Source organism: Aotus nancymaae, unplaced genomic scaffold, assembly GCF_030222135.1.
Source record: "Aotus nancymaae isolate 86718 unplaced genomic scaffold, 86718_ANA_hifiasm-v0.15.2.pri h1tg000079l, whole genome shotgun sequence".
Lineage (NCBI taxonomy): Eukaryota > Metazoa > Chordata > Mammalia > Primates > Aotidae > Aotus > Aotus nancymaae.
The window spans coordinates 3,446,309-3,465,816 of NW_026988494.1; positions in this window are offsets into that span (position 1 = coordinate 3,446,309).

Here is a 19,508-nt window from a genome sequence, read left to right on the forward strand (position 1 = left end):
TTAGCAATCTAACTTTTTACATTAAAGGAACTAACAAAAATCTCAAAGCTAGTAGGATAAAAGAAATAAATGAAATTAGAGAAGAATTTAATAAAACTGAGATGCAAAAATTTACACAAAAGATTAATAAAACCAAGAGTTTGTTCTGTGAAAAAACAAATAAGATGGATAAACTGCTAGCTAGATTAACAAAGAAAAGGAAAAGAAGATCCAAATAAGCATGATCAGAAATGACAAAGGCAGTATTACAACTGATCCCACAAAAATACAAAAGATCCTCAGACTAGTGTGAACAACTCTATGCAAACAAATTAGAAAATCTAGAGGAAATTGATAAATTCTGGATACATACAATCTCCCAAGATTAAATCAGGAAGAGACTGAAGCCCTGATTAGACAAATATCAATTTCTGAAATTGAATAAATAATAAAGAATCATCCAACCATAATAAGCTCTGGATCATATAAATTCACCACTGAATTCTACCAGGCATGCAAAGAACAACTGATACCAGTCCTACTGAAATTATTTCAAAAAAAATTAAATAGGAGAACCTCCCCCCAGCTCATTCTATGAAGCATGCATCAGTCTGATACCAAAATCTGCAGAGACACAATGATAAAAGACTTCAGGCCACTCTTCCTGATAAACATAGATGCAAAAATCTTCAACAAAATATTAGCAAACTGAATCCAGCAGCACATCAAAAGTTAATGCATTATAGTAAATTAGGCTTTATTTCTGGTTCAACATACACAAAACAATAAATGTGATTCACCACATAAACAGAATTGAAAGCAAAAACTATATGATATTCTCAATAGATAGAGAAAAGCTTTGGATAAAATCCAACATACCTTCATAATAAAAACCATCAACAAACTAGGCATAAAAGGATTATACCTCAAAATAATAAGAGCCATCTATGACAAAGCCACACTCAACATCAGACTGAATAGGCAAAAACTGGAACAATTCCCAATGAGAACTGGAATAAGACAAAGATTTCCACTCTGACCACTTCTATTCAGCATAATACTGGAAGTTTTAGCCAGAACCAATCAGGTAAGAGAAAGAAAGAAAAGGCATCAAAAAAAAAAAAAAGCTAAATGATCTCTCTTCATGGATAGCATAATTCTGTACTTAGAAAACTATAGCAACTCCACCAAAAGGCTACTAGAACTGATAAAGAATTTTAGTAAGGTTTGTACATTGATGCAAAATCAATACAAAGCTCAGGAGCATTTCCATACACCAATAATATCCAGGTTATGAGAGTCAAATCGAGAACGTAATTCTATTTACAATAGCCTCAAAAAATGAAATACCTAGGACTACAACTAACCGAGGAGGTAAAATATCTCTACAGGAAGAACTACACAACACTGCTGAAATTAATTAGAGATGGTATTAATAAATTAAAAAAATTCCATGTTCATGAATGGGAAGAATCAGTATCAGTGAAATAGCCATACTTCCCAAAGCAATTTATAGATTCAACACTATTCCCATTAAAATATCAACATCATTCTTTACAAAATAGGAAAATACTATTCTAAAATTCATATGGAATGCGAAAGAACCCAAATCACCAAAGCAATTCTAGACAAAAAAAACAAAGCTGGAGGCATCACACAACCAGACTTCAAACTGTACTATAAAACAACAGTAATCCAAACAGTGTGGTAATGGTACAAAAATAGACACATAGGCAAACTGAACAGAATAGAAAACTCAGAAATAAAGCCTCATGTCTACAACCACCTGATGCTCAGCAAGGCTAACAAAAGCAATGGACAAATGACTCTCCATTCAATAAATGGTTTTGGTATTACTGGCTATCCATAAACAGAAGATTAAATCTGGGCCCCTACCTTTCAGCATATACAAAAATTAACCTCAAATGAGTCAAAGATTTAAATGTAAGACCTCAAACTATAAAAATTCCTAGAAGACAACCTAGGAAATACTCTTCTCAATATCGAATTTGGCAAATTATTTTTGGCTAAGACCTCAAAAGCAGCAAAACAAATATAAACAAATGAGACCTAATTAAACTAAAGAGCTTCCACACAGCAAGAGAAACCATCAGCAGAGTAAACAGACAACTTACACGTGAGACAAGATATTTGTAAACTATGCGCCCAACGAAATCCCAATATGCAGAATCAATAGGTAACAAATCAATGAGCAAAAAACAACTGCATTAAAACATGGGCAAAGGAAATGAACAGACACTTCTTTAAAGAAGACATATGTCTTGGTGCAGTGGCTCATGCTTGTGATCCCAGCACATTGGGAGGCTGAGTCAAGGGAATCATGAGGTCAGGAGTTCGAGATGAGTCTGGTCAATATGGTGAAACCCCCATCTCTACTAAAAATACAAAAATTAGCCAGGCATGGTGGTGCATGCTTGTAGTCCCATCTACTTGGGAGGCTGAGGCAGAAGAATCGCTTGAACCCAGGGTGCAGAGGTTGCAGTGAGCCGAGATCATGCCACTGCACTGCAGCCTGGGAGACAGAGTGAGACTCCATCTCAAAAAAAAAAAAAAAAAGATATACATGTAGCCAACAAATGAAAAAATACTCAGCATTATGAATCATCAGATAAATGTAAATCAAAACCGTAGTGAGATACCACCTCACACCAGTCAGAATGGTTACTATTAAAAAGTCAAAAGATAACAGATGCTAGCCAGGCTGCACTGCTGGTAGAAATGTAAATTAGTTCAGCCAGCACTGTGGAAAGCAGTCTGGAGATTTCTCAAAGAACTTGAAATGAAACTATCATTTGACTCAGCAATCTCACTACTGGATATATAGCCAAAGGGAAATAAATTATTCTATCAAAAAGACAAATGCACTCATATTTTCATTGTTGTGCTATTCACAATAGCAAAGGCATGGAATCAACCCAGGTGTCTATCAGTGTCTAAAGAAAATGTGGTATGTATATATCATAGAATACTATGTAGCCATAAAAAAGATAGAAATTGTGTCCTTTGGAGCAACAGGAATGGAGCTGGAGGCCATAATTCTAAGCAAATTAACACAGGAACAAAAGCCAAATTCTGCATGTTGTCACTTATAAGTGGGAGCTAAACATTTAGCACATGTGGACATAAATATGGGAACAATAAACAGCACAGACTATCAGAGGGGGATGGAAAGGAGAGAGAGAAGTGGATTGAAAAACTACCTATTGGGTCCTATGCTCACTACCTGGCTGATAGGATTCATACCTCAAACCTCAGCATCACACAATATTCCCATGTTACAAATCTGCATGTCTACTTCATGTATCTGAAATGAAAGTTAAAATTAAATAATAATCTGGTTAATGTCCTACTTAGGAAATATATCTCAGGCAACATCAACCATGTAGAGCAGAAAAATAATATATTTTTTTCTGATTGGAGAAGAATCCAAAGAAACTCTAAAATCAACGTGCTGTGTAAATGATTCTGTTTTAAGAGGTCAGTAGGGTTGCTCTTTCCATTATACGTTATTACATATATTGCATTCTTTAAAAAAAAAAAATCTTTTGGGCACTTTACTTTCTGGTATTGGCAGTTTTCTTATTTATTGAGAGGTTGTAATTTTTTACAGAACAGTAATGATATAAAGAGGATCTAGGTAGCTTGCTGCAGTTTAAAACACTACATACAGGCTTAGACAATTTAGACTCTAAAGAGCTGTGCAGGGTGTCATTGCTAAGACACTCTGTCTGAATTCTGAAGCCCAATTGACTTGAAATCCTGCAAATTGAATCATCTACCTACTTTGTACTATTATTCTGAGAATCATATGAACTAAAGGATTTTAGTGCCTCTCATTGAATAAAAGCAATGCCATGCATTTGCACAGCACTTTATGATTTACAGGAGGCTTTGCCTCCCTTTTAGGTGTACTGATTTGGAAGAGATGATATTTCATCTTAGAGGTACTGTTTGCAGGCTTTTTTGTTCTTTTTGAGCATAAACAGAAACATGAATGATTGCTTAGAAGTAAAAATGTAAGAATATAATTAAGAATAAAGTGATTACTGTAATATTTATTCATTAAACTCTTTAGGTTACGTTTATTTACTCTTCAAATTCTTTTAATTATCTTTTAAGATGAAAATATTATGTAGGGCATCAGTCATGTTAAACATACCAAATCATAAGAAAAAATGTACACTAAAAAATAAAAGTACCTTATCATGTTTGAATACTCAATTTGCCTCTAAAGAAACAACTATAAAAGTTTCTTAGCACTTCTTTTTCTCCTTTATTAATTTTTTAATTGACAAATAATAATTGTGTATATTTATGGTGTACAACTTGATACATTGAAATATGTATACATTGTGGAATGGCTCAATCAAGTTAATTAACATATGCATAATCCCACATATTTATCATTCTTCTGTGTTGAAAACACTTAACATCCATACTCTTAGCATTTTCAAGTATGCAATACACTTTTACTAACTACATCCACATTGGTGTACAGTAGATCATTGAACACATTCTTTCTGTCTAATTGAAATGTTTTATCTTTTGACCAACATCTTCCTAAGCCAGTTCCCTCCCCAAACCCTCTCCCCAGCTTCTGATACCACCATTCTACCGTCTGCTTATGTGAGTTTGACTTTTTTAGATTCCACACCTAAAGGAGACTGTGTATATTTCTTTTCTTTTTTTTTTTTTTTGAGACGGAGTTTCGCTCTTATTACCCAGGCTGGAGTCCAATGGCGCGATCTCGGCTCACCGCAACCTCCACTTCCTGGGTTCAGGCAATTCTCTTACCTCAGCCTCCTGCGTAGCTGGGATTACAGGCACGCGCCACCATGCCCAGCTCATTTTTTGTATTTTTAGTAGAGACGGGGTTTCACCATGTTGACCAGGATGGTCTCGATCTGTTGACCTCGTGATCCACCCGCCTAGGCCTCCCAAAGTGCTGGGATTACAGGCGTGAGCCATCGCTCCCGGCCCGAGACTGTGTATATTTCTTTCTGTTCCTGGCTTATTTCACTTAACATCCTGGAGGTTCATCCATAATGTCACAAACAAGATTTCTCTCTTCTTTTAAGGCTGATTGGTTTTCTATTGTATATACAATACATACCACACTTTCTTTTTCCATTCATCTGTTGATAGGCACTTAGATATTCCAATCTTAGATATTGTGAATAATCCTGCAGTGAACATAGGAGTGTAGATATCTCTATAATAATCCTTTCATTTTACTGGATATATAGTCAGTAATAGGATTGCTGGATTATATGGTAGTTCTATTTTTAGTTTCTTGAGAAACATCAATACTGTTTTCCATAACAGCAGTACTAATTCACATTAACATCAGCGATGTGCAGGTGTTCCCTCTTCTCCACATCCTAATTAACACTTGCTATCTTTCTTCTTTTCAATAATAGCCATTCTAACAGGTGTGAGGTGACATCTTGTTGTGGTTTTAATTTGTATTTTCCTGATGATTAGTTGTATTGAGCATTTTTTTCATTTACCTTTTGTATATCTTCTTTCGAGAAATGTCTCTTTAAGCCCTTTGCCCAGTTTTAAAATCAGATTATTTGTTTTATTGCTATTGTATTCCTTATATATTTTGCATATTAATCACTTTTGAAATGTATAGTCTGCAAATCTTTTCTCTCACTGTGTGGATTCTCAGAGTAAAGTCAGTTGTTTGCTTTGCTGTGCAGAATATTTACAATGAGATAAGCTTATTTGTCTTTTTATTCCTTTTGTTGCCTATGATTTTGGAGTCATATGCAAAAAAAAGAAAAAAACATTGCCTAGACCATTGTCATGTAGCTTTTCCTCTATGTTTTCTTCCAACGATGTTACTGTGGCAGGTCTTATATTTAAGTATTTAATCCATTTTGCATTTATTTTCATATGCGGTGTGAGAATGGGGTCCAATTTTATTCTTCTGGGTGTAGATATTGTCTCAACACCATTTATTAAAGAGGCTATCCTGTCCTAATTGTGTGTTGTCAGCATCTTTGTAAAAAATCAGTTGACTCTAAGTGTATGTATTTATTTCTGGGTTCTCTATTCCATTTCATTTGTCTGTGTCTATCTTTATGCCAGTACCAATCTGTTTTGATTACTATAACTTTATAGTATATTCTGAAACCAGGTCTTATGATGCCTCTACTTTTGTTCTTTTTTAAAAATTATTTTTAATTTTTATAGGTACATAGTAGGTATTTATGAATCACATAAGGTATTTCGTTACAGGCATACAATGCATAATAATTACATTAGAATAAATGGGGTGTCCACCTCAAGCATTTATCCTTTCTTTGCATTACAGACAATCCAGTTAGACTCTTAGTTATTTTAAAATATACAATAAATTATTGACTCTAGTCACCCTTTTGTGACTAGAGTCTTATTGACTAGATCTTATTCATTTCATCTAACTATAGTTTTGTACACTTTAACTTCCCCACTACCCTTCACTCATCCCTTACTATGCTTCCCAGATTCTAGTAATCATCATTCTGCTCTCTATCTCCATGAGTTCAATTGTATCTTTGTTCTATTGCTTAAGATTGCTTTAGCTATTTCAGGTCTTTTGTGGTTCCATACTACGTTTAGAATCATTTTTCTTATTTCTGTCAACATGTCATTGGAATTTTAATATATATCACATTGAGTCTGTATATAATTTTGGGTAGTATAGACATTTTAATAATAATTCTTCTGATTCATGAGCACAGGATATATTTTCATGTATTTGTGTTTTCTTCTATTTTTTATCAATGTTTTTTAGTTTTCAGTGTACAGATCTTTTACCTCTGTGGTTGAATGTATTCCTAAGTATTTTTTGGTAGATATCGTAAATAAAATTTTCTTGATTTCTTTTTCAGAGAATTTATTATTACTATATAGAAATGCTACTTATTTTTGCATGTTGATTTTGAATCAGCAACTTTACTGAATTTATTACTTTGAATAGATTTTTGGTGGAGTCTCCAGGATTTTCTATACTGTATAAAGTCATGTAATCTGCAAACAAAGACTTTAAATTCTTGCTTTCTGACTAGATGCCTTTTATTTCTTTCTCTTACCTAATTGTTCTGGCAAGGACTTTCAGTACTATGGTGGATATAAATGGCAAAAATGAGTATTTTTGTCTTGTACCTGATCTTAGCAGAAAAGCTTTTAACATTTCACCATGGAATATGGTGTTAGCTGTGACCTTGTCATATATGATCTTTATTGTGTAGAGGTATATCCTTTAATACCTAAGTAGTTGTTTTTTTTTAATCATAAAAGGATGTTAAATTTTGTCAAATGCCTTTTCTATGTCTATTGAAATTATCATTTGTTGTTTTTTCTTCATTCTGTTAGTGCAGTATATCATATTTACTGACTTGCCTAGGCTAAACAATGCTTGATCCTCCAAATAAATCCCACTTGCTTATGGTGAATAATCCTTTTAATGGTCATCCCACTTGCCTATGGTGACTGATCCTTTAAATATTGAATTTGGTTTGCTAGTATTTTATTAAGGATTTTTACATCCATATATATCAGAATATTGGCTTAAAATTTTCTTAGTATATTCTTGTCTTACTTTGATGTGAGGGTAATGCTGGCTTTGTAAAATGAGCTTAGAAGGATTCTTTACTTTTCAGTATTTTGGAAGAGTTTGAGAAAAATTGGCGTTAGTTCTTTAAATGTTTATAGAATTCAGCAGTGAAGGCAAAAGATCCAGGGCATTCTTTTGTTGATGGGAGTCTTTGTAATACTGAGTCAATTTGGCAACTCATTTCTGGTCTGTTCAGATTTTCTGTTTTTTTTGTTGTTGTTTTTTTTTTCTCCAGGATTCAGTCTTGGTAGATTATATGTTTCTAGCAATTTATTTCTTCTATGTTATTCAATTTGTTGGTATATGACTGTTCATAGCAGTTTCTTATAATCTGTTGTATTATCACAGTATTATTTGTAATGTTTCCTTTTTCATTTCTTATTTGATTTATACAAGTCTTCTTTTTTCTTTTGTTAGGCTAGCTAAAGGTTTACCAATTTTGTTTATCTTTTCAAAAATCCAACTTGTTTCATTGAAGTTTAGTGCATTGAAACTAATTTCATTGAAATTTTGTATTTTTCTAGCCTCTATTTTATGTATATCTTCTCTGCTCTTTATTATTTCCTTCCTTCTACTAGCATTAGGCTTAGCTTCTTCTTTTTTAGGATCCTTTCAGTGTAATGTTGGGTTGTTTATTTGAAATGTTTTTTGTCTCTTTTGATGTAGGCATTTGTTGTCATAAACTTTCCTCTTAGAACTGTGTTTGCTGTATCCCATATGCTTTGGTATTTTGTATTTTCATTTTCATTCATCCCAAAATATTTTTTAATTTTTATTTTAATTTTTTCTTTGACTTTCATGTTAGAAGCATGTTCCTTAATTTCCATATATTTGTTATTTTTCCCATTTTTCTCTTGTTATTGATTTTTAGTCTCATTCCATTTTGGTCAGAATACATACTTGATATGATTCTAGTCTTATTACATTTGTTAAGACATGATATGACTTATCATGGAGAATATCCTATGAGTGTTTGAGAAAAATGTGTATTTTTCTACTGTTGGATGGAATGTTTTTTATATGTCTATTAGGCCATTTTGTCCATAGTATAGTTCAAATTCAAAGTTTCCTTATTAATTTTCTTTCTAGATTATATGCCCATTGTTGGAGGTTGTGTAGTGATGCTACCTGTTATTAAGGCATTGCAGTCAGTCTCTCCTTTCAAATCTATTAACATTTGTTTTATATATTTAGGTGGCCTGATGTTGGTATATATATATTTACAATTGTTATATCTTCTCATTGAATTTACCCCTTTGTCGTTAGATAAGTACCTTCTTTATCTCTTTTACAGTTTTAAAGTCCCCTTTATCCAATATAAGAATATCAGAGGCCCGTGCTCTCTTTTGGTTACCATTAGCATGGAATATTTTTTTCATCCCTTTACTTATGGCCTATAAAGTCCTTAAAGTGAATCACTTATAGGCAATATATAGTGGGATCTTTTTTTAGCAACTCTGTTTTGATTGTAGAATTTAATCCATTTACATTTAAAGTAATTATTGATAACCAAATAATTACTTTAATTATTAAATTATTGATAACAAAAAAATTACCAAATCATTTTGTTGATTGCACTCTGGTTATTTTAAAGTTTCTTTATTCCATTTGCTATTTTCTGACTGTTCTGTAGTTCTTCTGTTCCATTTTTCCATTCTTGCTATCTTTCTTTGTGGTGTAATTTTTTGAATAAATAATTTTCTTTGTTCCATTTTTCATTCTTGCTGTCTTTCTTCATGATATGCTAATTGTATTAGTCTGTTCTCACACTACCATAAAGACATACCTGAGATTGGGTAATTTATAAAGGAAAGAGGTTTAATCAGTTCATAGTTCTGTGGGTTGTACAGGCTTCTGCTTCTGGGGAGACCTCAGGAAACTTACAATAATGGCAGAAGGTGAAGGGAAAGCAAGCACCTATTCACATGGCCAGCAGGAGAGAGAGTGAGCAAAGAGGTAAGGACTACACACTTTTAAATAATGAGATCTTGTGAGAACTCACTCAGTATCATGGGAACAGCAAGGGGGGAAATCTGCCCCCATGATCCAGTCACCTCCCATCAGGTTCCTCCTCCAACACTGGGGATTACAATTCAATATGAGATTTGGGTGTGGACACAGAGCCAAACCATATCAGGTATGCTTTGAATCCTGTGTCTTTATTTTTTGCATATCTACTATAGCTTTCTTTTCTGTGGTTACTGTGAGGGTCACATAATATATTCTACAGTTATAACAAACTAAGCTTATAGCAGCTTAACTTTGATTGCATTAAAAAATTCCACAGTTTTACTCCATATACCCCCACATATTATATTTTATGTCAGTTTATTTTTTGTATTGTGTATTTTTAAAAAAAATTATTATAGTTCTTAATATTTTCAATAGTTTTGTCTTTTAACCTTCATACTAAAGATATACATGATTGTTCACTCATAAGTGGGAGTTGAACAATGAGAACCTGTGGACATAGGGAGGGGAATAACACACACTGGGCCCTTTTAGGGGTGGGGGAGAGGGGTGGAAGAGCATTAGGACAAATACCTGATGCATGTGGGGCTTAAAACCTAGATGATGGGTTGATAGATGCAGCAAACCACAATGGCACATGTATGCCTATGTAACAAACCTGCACACTCTGCACTTGTATCCTGGAAGTTAAAGTAAAATTAAAAAAAAAAATACTTTAAAAATATACATGATTTACATATCACTATTATAATATTAAAGTATTCTGAATTTTACTAGATACTTTTACCAGTGAATCTTATACTTTTATATGTTTTCATGTTATTAAATAGTGTCCTTTTATTTCAGCTTCAAGAATATCCTTTAGCATTTCTTGTAATGCAGGTTTTGTATTCCATGTAATGGTTATGACCTCCTACAACTTTTGTTTGTCTATGAAAGTCAGTTATTTTTAATTGTCAGTTCATACATCTCTCTTTCTTTAGGGTCAGCTACTTATGCTTTATTTCATTCTTTTCGTGGTGTCTTCTCTAATTGTTTGTGATTCTTTTCCTATGCATTAGTGTTTTCATGTTTGAAAACATAGGCATTTATTTCCGTTTTTACAGACTGGCTGTGGTGGGTCTATATTCTGGGTCCATGAGGTCCAGCCAGGTGCTGGGATGGGCCTGGAACCCAGGTCAATAGGCATGACTCTGGAGTGTGAGTCTGTGGAGACTAGTCTGGCACTGAGGTGGGCCTAGATCCTGAGTCTTCAGGGGTGGGCTTGGGTCATGGATCTGTGAGAGAATAGCACCATGGGAACCTGAATGGAACTTGAAGCCAGTCTGGTTCTGGAGCAGGCTTGGAGCCTGGGTCCATGGGGGCCAGTCTGAAGGTTTGGTGTATAAATGTTGGCCTGGAGCCTGGGGCTATATCAGCTGGTTTGGCGCAGGGGTGGGCCTGGCAGCAGGCCTGGTGCTATGGGAGCTGCCTGAAACCTTGGTCTGCAGGGGTAGTCCTGGAGTCTGCATTCACACTGACCAACCTGCCACTGAAGTCTACTGGGATGGGCCTGGACCATTTTAATTATATTCTTTTAATAAATAGGAATTAACTTCTGTGTGTATGTTACATGGTTGTTTATGTAAGTCAAATATATTTTTTAAAACCAGTTTTTTTTTCCTTTGGACAGAAATATTAAATAGTTTTTATTCAAAGGCTAATTCCTAGTAAGTAGAGGTGGCTGCCCAAGACATTGTATTAAAAAGACTTCAAAGGCCCATTATAAATGTTCTCATTGGTACCCAATGGATAGGGCTCTTTGTTTGCTAAATATGATACAATGATTACTCTCCATTGAAGAACTAGATCACGGTGTGATAGATTGTTAGTGTTAGCACCCTTATTTAGACTAAATTTTGCCATTTAAAAATGTTTAATTATTTATAAAATAACATTTTATAAAAGCATTACCAAATTCTTCATTGTGTTTGGACTCCTTATATCAGTCTATTTCTAGGCAAATTGATGGGAAACTGTAAGTCCCTCAGCACATACTTTAATAATAACAATTGTTTCTAAATAGAAAAGTCTATCCTCTAAATGTCCCAATATAATAAGGAACTACGCAGTTAAATGCACTGTTATAATAGAGAACTAGGATACCAAATATTGCTTAGGAAATTCAAAATATAATAATGTGAGGTGAGCTAGTGTAGATAGGAACTGACATCATTGATGGAGAAAGAAAAGTATCTAGGTTTTCTGTCTTTATATTTGGTAGAGTGTAAAGATTCCAGGCAGGCTGTTGAGAGGGCTGACTTCTAAGTTTGATAGAAATAGTATTTGCAGGCCATGTGCAGTAGCTCATGTCTGTAACCACGGCACTTTGGGAGACCAGTGTGGGAGGATTGCTTAAGCCTAGGAATTCGAGAGCAGCCTGATCAACATAGTGTCTCTACAAAAAGTTAAAAATAAAACAATTAGCTGGGTGAGGTCATGCAAGCCTGTATTCCTAACTACTCAGGAGGCCAAGGCAGGAAAATCGCTTAAACATAGGTGTTTGAGGCTTCAGTGAGGCATAATTGCACCATAGCACTCCAACCTGGGAGATAGAATGAGATCCTGCCTCTAAAAAGAAAAGAAAAAAAAATAGCATCTGCTGAAAATTCCATAGGCTTATCCAGAAAGATGGATCATGTGCAAATTCATTTATTCACTTATTCATTGACTGAATCTGTATTTTTTTAAGTGAATATCACATCTAGGACAAAACTGCAGGGTAGACCCTTAAAACATTGATTCCTTTGGTGCTTTATGTCATTGTTGTCAGCTATCTTCTGCTGGAAGCAATTCATAATGATTTCAATTTTTAGTTCTACCTCAGTTATAACAGCAATAGTAATAATGATATTAGCAACACTAATATTGGCTAATATGACAGGCACTGGGCTAAATGTTTCATATACATGTAATCTAGTTACTATATCTGTCTTCCTCTATACCTTTAAATTTGTAACTGTGCCAATATTCCCGTTAAATTATCTTTGGAAAGGTAGTGATGATGTCATATAGTAGCTATTATGATACTTTTCTGGCACATAAATGTGTCAGAACTGTTTTAAGCCCTTCACATGTATTATGTGAACCCTAGAAAGCCTTAGTTAGATTATTACTATCATCATTAAAAGTACAATAAATTCAAAGCATAGTGAGGTTAAGAAACTATCCCAACTCTCCACAGCTAGTAAGTGATAGTGCAAAGTTGTTAATCCATGTAGGCTGGCTTCAGAGTTTATGCTTTTACAACTATTTTCTAGGCCAGGCACGGTGGCTCACGCCTGTAATCCCAGCACTTTGGGAGTCCAAGGCGGGTAGATCACAAGGTCAAGAGATCAAGACCATCCTGGTCAACATGGTGAAACACTATCTCAACTAACAATACAAATATTACCTGAGTGTGGTGGTGTGCACCTGTAGTTCCAGCTACTCAGGAGGCTGAGGCAGGAGAATAGCTTGAACCTGGGAGGTGGAGGTTGCAGCGAGCCAAGATTGTGCCCCTGTACTCCAGCCTGAGCAACAGAGTGAAACTCTGTCTCAAAAAAAAAAAAAAAAAGAAAGAAAGAATAAGTATATTTTAATTATTGGGGCCCTTAACCTCTTAAATCCTCTTCTAGTTTTCTAAAAGGGAAAAAACATTCATCATTGTTACATCGATGATGATCATCATACCAATGATGTATCTATTAATAAATGTTTTAACACTAATATATAGTAGTCATTTCATAAAGGTTAATAATTTTTGTATAACCAGCATAGTACTTGCTGTTCTCAGGCCATTTGGAAATACATTGTTGATATTAAATCCGTCAAACAACCCATAGGCAATGTAGAATTCTTGATACATTATGCTGATGCTGATGCAGATGTTGAGGTATCAGGACAATAAGTAGATATGACAAGATTATGTGGATGATAGGGTTCATGGGTGTGATAGGAATTCAGGCTCTTTGTCCTTTAGCCACAAAACTGTGTTTGGAACAATTGTGTTTATATACAATAAAAGTCTTAATATTAGTTCCTAGTGTTAGCCCTTCCTTCACACCAAAGTGATGTTTTCTTCTACATTATTAGAAATTTAATTCTTCTAGGAAGCTCTGCCTGTACAGCCAAGATATAAAAATTTCTTTGAATTCGCAAATCATGTAGTATTTGCCATTTTGTGCCTGACTTATTTCACTTAGCATAATGTCCTCTAGGTTAATTAGTGTCACAAGTGTAAGAATTTCCTTCTTTTTAAGGCTGAAGAGTATACTGTTGTGTATATATAACACATTTTGTTTGTCCATTCACCCATTTGATGGACACTTCGGCTGATGGTTTATCTTGGCTATTCTGAATAATGCTGCAATGAACATAGAAGTGCATTTAAGTCTTCCACACAGTGCTTTCATTTTCTTTGGATGTACCCAGTGATAGTATTGCTGGATCATATGATAAATTATGATCATATGATAACTTTTTGAAAAACCTCCATACTGTTTTACATAATTGTTATACTAATTTACATTCCCACCAACAGTGTACCAGTGTTATCTTCTTTCCACACTTACACCAACACTTTTTATCTCTTGTTATATTTTTTCATAAAAGACATTCTACTAGACAGTGATATCTCATTCTGGTTTCAATTTGCATTTCTTTCATGATTAGTGATGTTGAGCATGTTTTCAAATACCTATTAGTCATTCATAGAAATGTCTATTCAGATTCTTTGCCATTTTTTAATCAGGTTGTTTTCTTGCTCTTAACTTGTTTGAGATTATTATGCAGTTGGCATATTAGTCTTTTGTCAGACATATGGTTTGCAAATATTTTCTCTCAGTCTATAGTTTCTCTCTTCACTCTGATTGTTTTTGTTGTTTAGAAGCTTTTTAGTTTCCTATGATCTCATTTATCTGTTTTTGTTTTTGTTGCCTGTGTTTTTGCAGTCATATAAAAAATATCATTGCCCAGAACAATATCATGACATTCTTCCTGTATGTTTTCTTCTAGTGGTATTACAGTGTCAGTTCTTAACACATGTCTTTAACTTATGTTGACTTGATTTTTGTATATGGGGTAAAATAAGGGACCAATTTCATTTTTCTGCATGTGAATATCCAGTTTTGCTAACAATTTATTGAAGAGACTGTCCTTTACCCATTTTGTATTTTTGCATCTTTGTCCAAATGAGTTAACTACAGTGCGGATTTATTTCTGGGATCTTTGTTTTGCCCATTGATCTATGTGTCTGTCTTATGCCAGTATCCATTTGTTTTGGTTACTATAGCTTTGTTATATATTCTGAAATCAGGTAATGTGATGCCTCTACTATTTGGGGTCTTTGTATTTCCAAACAAATTTTAGGGTTTTTTTTTTTCTCTATTTCTGTGAAATGCCATTAGAATTTTGATTAGGATTACATTGAATCTGTAGTTGTTTTGAGTATAGTATAGTATAGAATCTTGTACTACAGTACAGACAGACGTGGTAATATTCTTCCAGTCAATGAACACAGAATATCTTTTCATGTATTTGTATTTTCTTTAATTTTTTTATCAGTGTTTTATAGTTTTTAGTGTACAGATCTTTCACCTCCTTGATTAAATTTATTTCTAAGTGCTTTTTTTGAAACTTTAGTTTTTTAAATTTTTTATTTTATGGGTAGTAGGTGAATATATTTATGGGTACATAAAATGTTTTGATACAGGTATGCAGAGAGTAATAATCACATGGAGAGTGGGGAATCCGTCCTCTCAGGCATTTATCCTTTGTGTTACAAACAATCCAATTATACTCTCTAGTTATTTTTAAATGTACAATTAAGTTATTTTCAACTGTCATTACCCTGTTGTGCTATCAAATAGTAGGTCTTATTCATTCTATTTTGTACCCCTATTTTTTTCTGTAGCTATCATAAGAGTTTTTAAAATTTCTATTTCAGGGAGTTAATTATTAGAGGAAAAAATGCTACTGGGTTTTCCTGTTTTTTCTATGTTCATTTTGTATCCTGCAGCTTTACTGAATGCATTTATTAGCTCTAATCCTGCAACTTTGCTGAATTCATTTTTAGGCATACCTTGAAGATATTTCAGGTTGGTTCCAAACCACCACTAAAGAGCAAATAACACAATAAAGCAAGTCACACAAATTTTTTTGTTTCCTGAGGCATATACAAATTATTTATACTATGCAGTAATCTATTAGGTGAGCAATAGCATTGTGTTTTTAAAAGCCACGTATACCATAATTTAAAAATACATTATTCCTTTAAAAATGTTAATGATTATCTGATCCTTCAGTGAGTCACAATCTTTTTGCTAGTGGAAGGTCTTGCTACAGTACTGATAGCTGCTGACTGATCAGAAGGGTGGTCATTGAAGGTTATGGAGGCTGTGAAAATGTCTTAAGGTAACAACGAAGTTTGCCACATTGATTGAGTTTTCTTTTCATGTCTGTAGCATGTAAAACTATTTGATAGCATTTTACCCAGAGCAGAACTTCATTGAAAATTGGAATCAGTCCTTTAAAACTCTGCCGCCACTTTATCAATTAAGTTTATGCAATATTCTAAATCATTTGTTGTCTTTTTAACAATGTTTACAGGAATCGATTCCATCTTAAGAAATCACTGTCTTTGCTCATCCAATGAAAGCATCTCCTCAGCTATTCAAGTTTTATCATGAGACTGTAATGATTCAGTCACATCTTCAGTCTTCACTTTAGTTCTAGTTCTCTCACTATTTCCACCCCATCTGCAGCTACTTCCTTCACTGAAGTCTTGAAGCCCTCTGAATCACCATCAGAAGTAGAATCAAGTTCTTCCAAACCCCTATTACTCTTGATGTTTGACCTCCTCCCAGGAATCACAAATGTTCTTTATGGCATCTAGAATGGTGAATCCTTTCCTGATGTTACTTTGTCCACGTCCACCAGAGGAATCACTATCTATGGAAGCTATAGCACTACAAAAAGTATTTTTAACATAAGAAGACTTGAAAGTCAAAATTACTCCTTGATCCATGAGCTGCAAAATGGATGTTTTATTAGCTGGCATAAAAGCTATCAGAGCTCTTGGGTGACTAGGTGCATTGTCAGTGAGTAGTGATATTTTGAAAGGAATTTATTTTTTCTGAATAGTAGTTCTCAACAATGGGCTTAAAATATTCAGTTAACTATGCTGTGAAGAGATGAACTGTCATTCAGGCTTTGTTGTTCCATTTATAAATTACAGGTGGAATTAGATTTATCCTAATCCTTAAGAGCCTTACAATTTTTGAAATGGTAAATTAGCATTGGTTTCAACTTCAAGTGAGCAGCAGCATTAGCCCCTAACAAATAAGTCAGCCTGTCCTTTGAAACTTTGAAACCAGACATTGACTTCTCTCTAGTTTGAAAGTTATAGATGGCATCTTCTTCCAATAGAAGGCTTTTTGATCCACATTGAAAATCTGTTGTTAATGTGGCCACTTCCATTAATGATCTTAGCTAATCTTCTGGATAACTTGCTGCAGCTTCTACATCAGCACTTGCTGCTTCACCTTGCACTTTCTGTGTCATGAAAATGGCTTCCTTTCTTAAATCTTATAAATCAACTTCTTCTAGCTTCAAACTTTTATTCTGTGATTGCTCCCCTCTCTTAGCCTTCATAGAATTGAAGAGCATTAGGGCTTGGCTTCAGGTTGGGCTTTAGCTCGAGGGAATGTTGTGGCTGATTTTATCTCCTATCCAGATCACTAAGATGTTCTCCTTATAAGTATTAAAGACTGTTCTGCTTTCTTATCTTTTGTGGGTTGACTGGAGTAGTACTTTAAATCTCCTTTAAGAATATTTTGCATTCACAACTTGACTGTCTGGCACAAGAGATCTCTCGGCATTCAACATGGCTTCCTCACTGAGCTTAATCATTTCTAGCTTTTGATTTAAAGTGAGAGATGTGGCTGAGTATGGTGACTCATGCCTGTAATCCCAGCACTATGGGAGGCTGGGGCAAGCAGATCACAAGGTCAGGAGTTTGAGACCAGCGTGACCAATACCTTGAAACCCCATATCTACTAAAAATGCAAAAATTAGTTGGGCATGGTTGTGCACACCTGTAATCCCAGCTACTCAGGAGGCTGAGGCAGGAGAATTGCTTGAACCTGGGAGATGGAGGTTGCAGTGAGCCTAAATCATGCCACTGAACTCCAGCCTGGGTGACAAAGTGAGACTCCATCTCAGAAAGAAAGAAAGAGGGAGAAGGATGGAAGGGAGGGAGGGAGGAAGCAAAGAAGGAAGGAAAGAGATGTGTGACATAGTGAGACTCCATCTCAATAAATAAAGAAATGAGAGATGTGCAACTCTTCCTGTCACTTGAATAGAGGCCACTATATGGTTATTAATTGGCCTGATATAAATATTGTTGTATCTCAAGGAATACAGAGTCTCAAAGAGAGGCACAGAGGTGAGGTAGGTGAATGATTCGTGGAAAAGTCAGAGCACACACATTTATCAGATAAGCTCACCGTCTCATATTAGCATGGTTCATGATGCCCCAAACAATAAGAGTCATATCAGAGACCACAGATCACTCTAAAAGACACAATAATAATGACAAGGTTTGAAATATTGTGAGAATTACCAAAATGTGACACAGAGATATGAAGTGAGCACATGCTGTTAGAAAAAAAATGGCACCAATTAGATTTGCTCAACACAGGGTTGCCACAAAGCTTCAATTGGTTAAAAAAAAAAATTACCTGTGACATTCAGTAAAGTGAGGTGCAGTAAAATGAGGTATCTGTATTAGTTCTATGTTGACTTTATCTGCTCTGGTCTAGTCCTGCTAAGCTGTTGCTGAGGTAGAAATGGGGATCTGTTGACTTTATCCTTCCTGGCTGGGCATTTTGTCAGTAAATTATCTTCCTTGGCTTAATGCTGCACGCCTCTGATGGTCATTCTTGTGTGCCACCATATCCTGCTAATTTTTTATTTTTTTTTATTTTTAGAGACAGGATCTTGCTATGTTGCCCAGGCTGCTATCAAACTCCTGGCCTCAGATGATCCTACTCCTCAAGTTTTCCTTTAATTTTGGTTATCTATCATTCATTATAAGAGTGTCCAAATTGTTTCTTTAAGTTTCTTCTATGCCAATTATGTCTCCACAACTAGATTGCATGCTCCTCAAAATCAGAAACCATATCTTATATTCTCTTTGTGTCTCATACAGAACCTAGCACAGGGCAAAGAACATAGGTGATTTTGTTGAATTATCTAATTCTTTGCATAGCTTATGTCTCTTAATCAGACTATCCTGAACATTCACCTTCTGGAGTTTGGAACACATTTTTTAAAGATTCAGAACAGAGAAATGTTTGATATATGATGAGAGGCTCGGTTGTTTGTGTTTCTGCTTTACAGCTTCATGTGATTTGGAGCAATTTATCTTTCTTACTGCTATTCCAGCTCTGACCTGTCTCAGCTTCCACAGACTGAAGTAATGTCACATCATTGATCTGACTTGGATTGTATCTTCCATGTGTCAGAAAAAGGCATCTACTCATAGTTTTTTTTTTTTTTTTTTTTTTAATTAGGCTTAATACATCTAACATTCCCTAAGCCCACCATGTAGGTTAAGGATAATTATAATTTTAATTGCATCTGTAACAGCATACTCGGCATTGAACTTGGTGGGAGAACCATGTAAAACCTCAGAGCAAAGATAATCATGCACTTAACCTCTGGCATCATTCTGGTTTCTGCTTCACTTAGTTGGGACTGTTAAACGTATTGACATTTATGATTGGTGAAGTCTCTTTTTTCCCATTCTCCAGTTTAAGTGAACAAATAGGTGGTGGGGGCATTCCACTTCAATCTGGCACTTACTCTTTCCTATACTATGAATTGCCCTTGCCAGAGAAATCTTTTTATT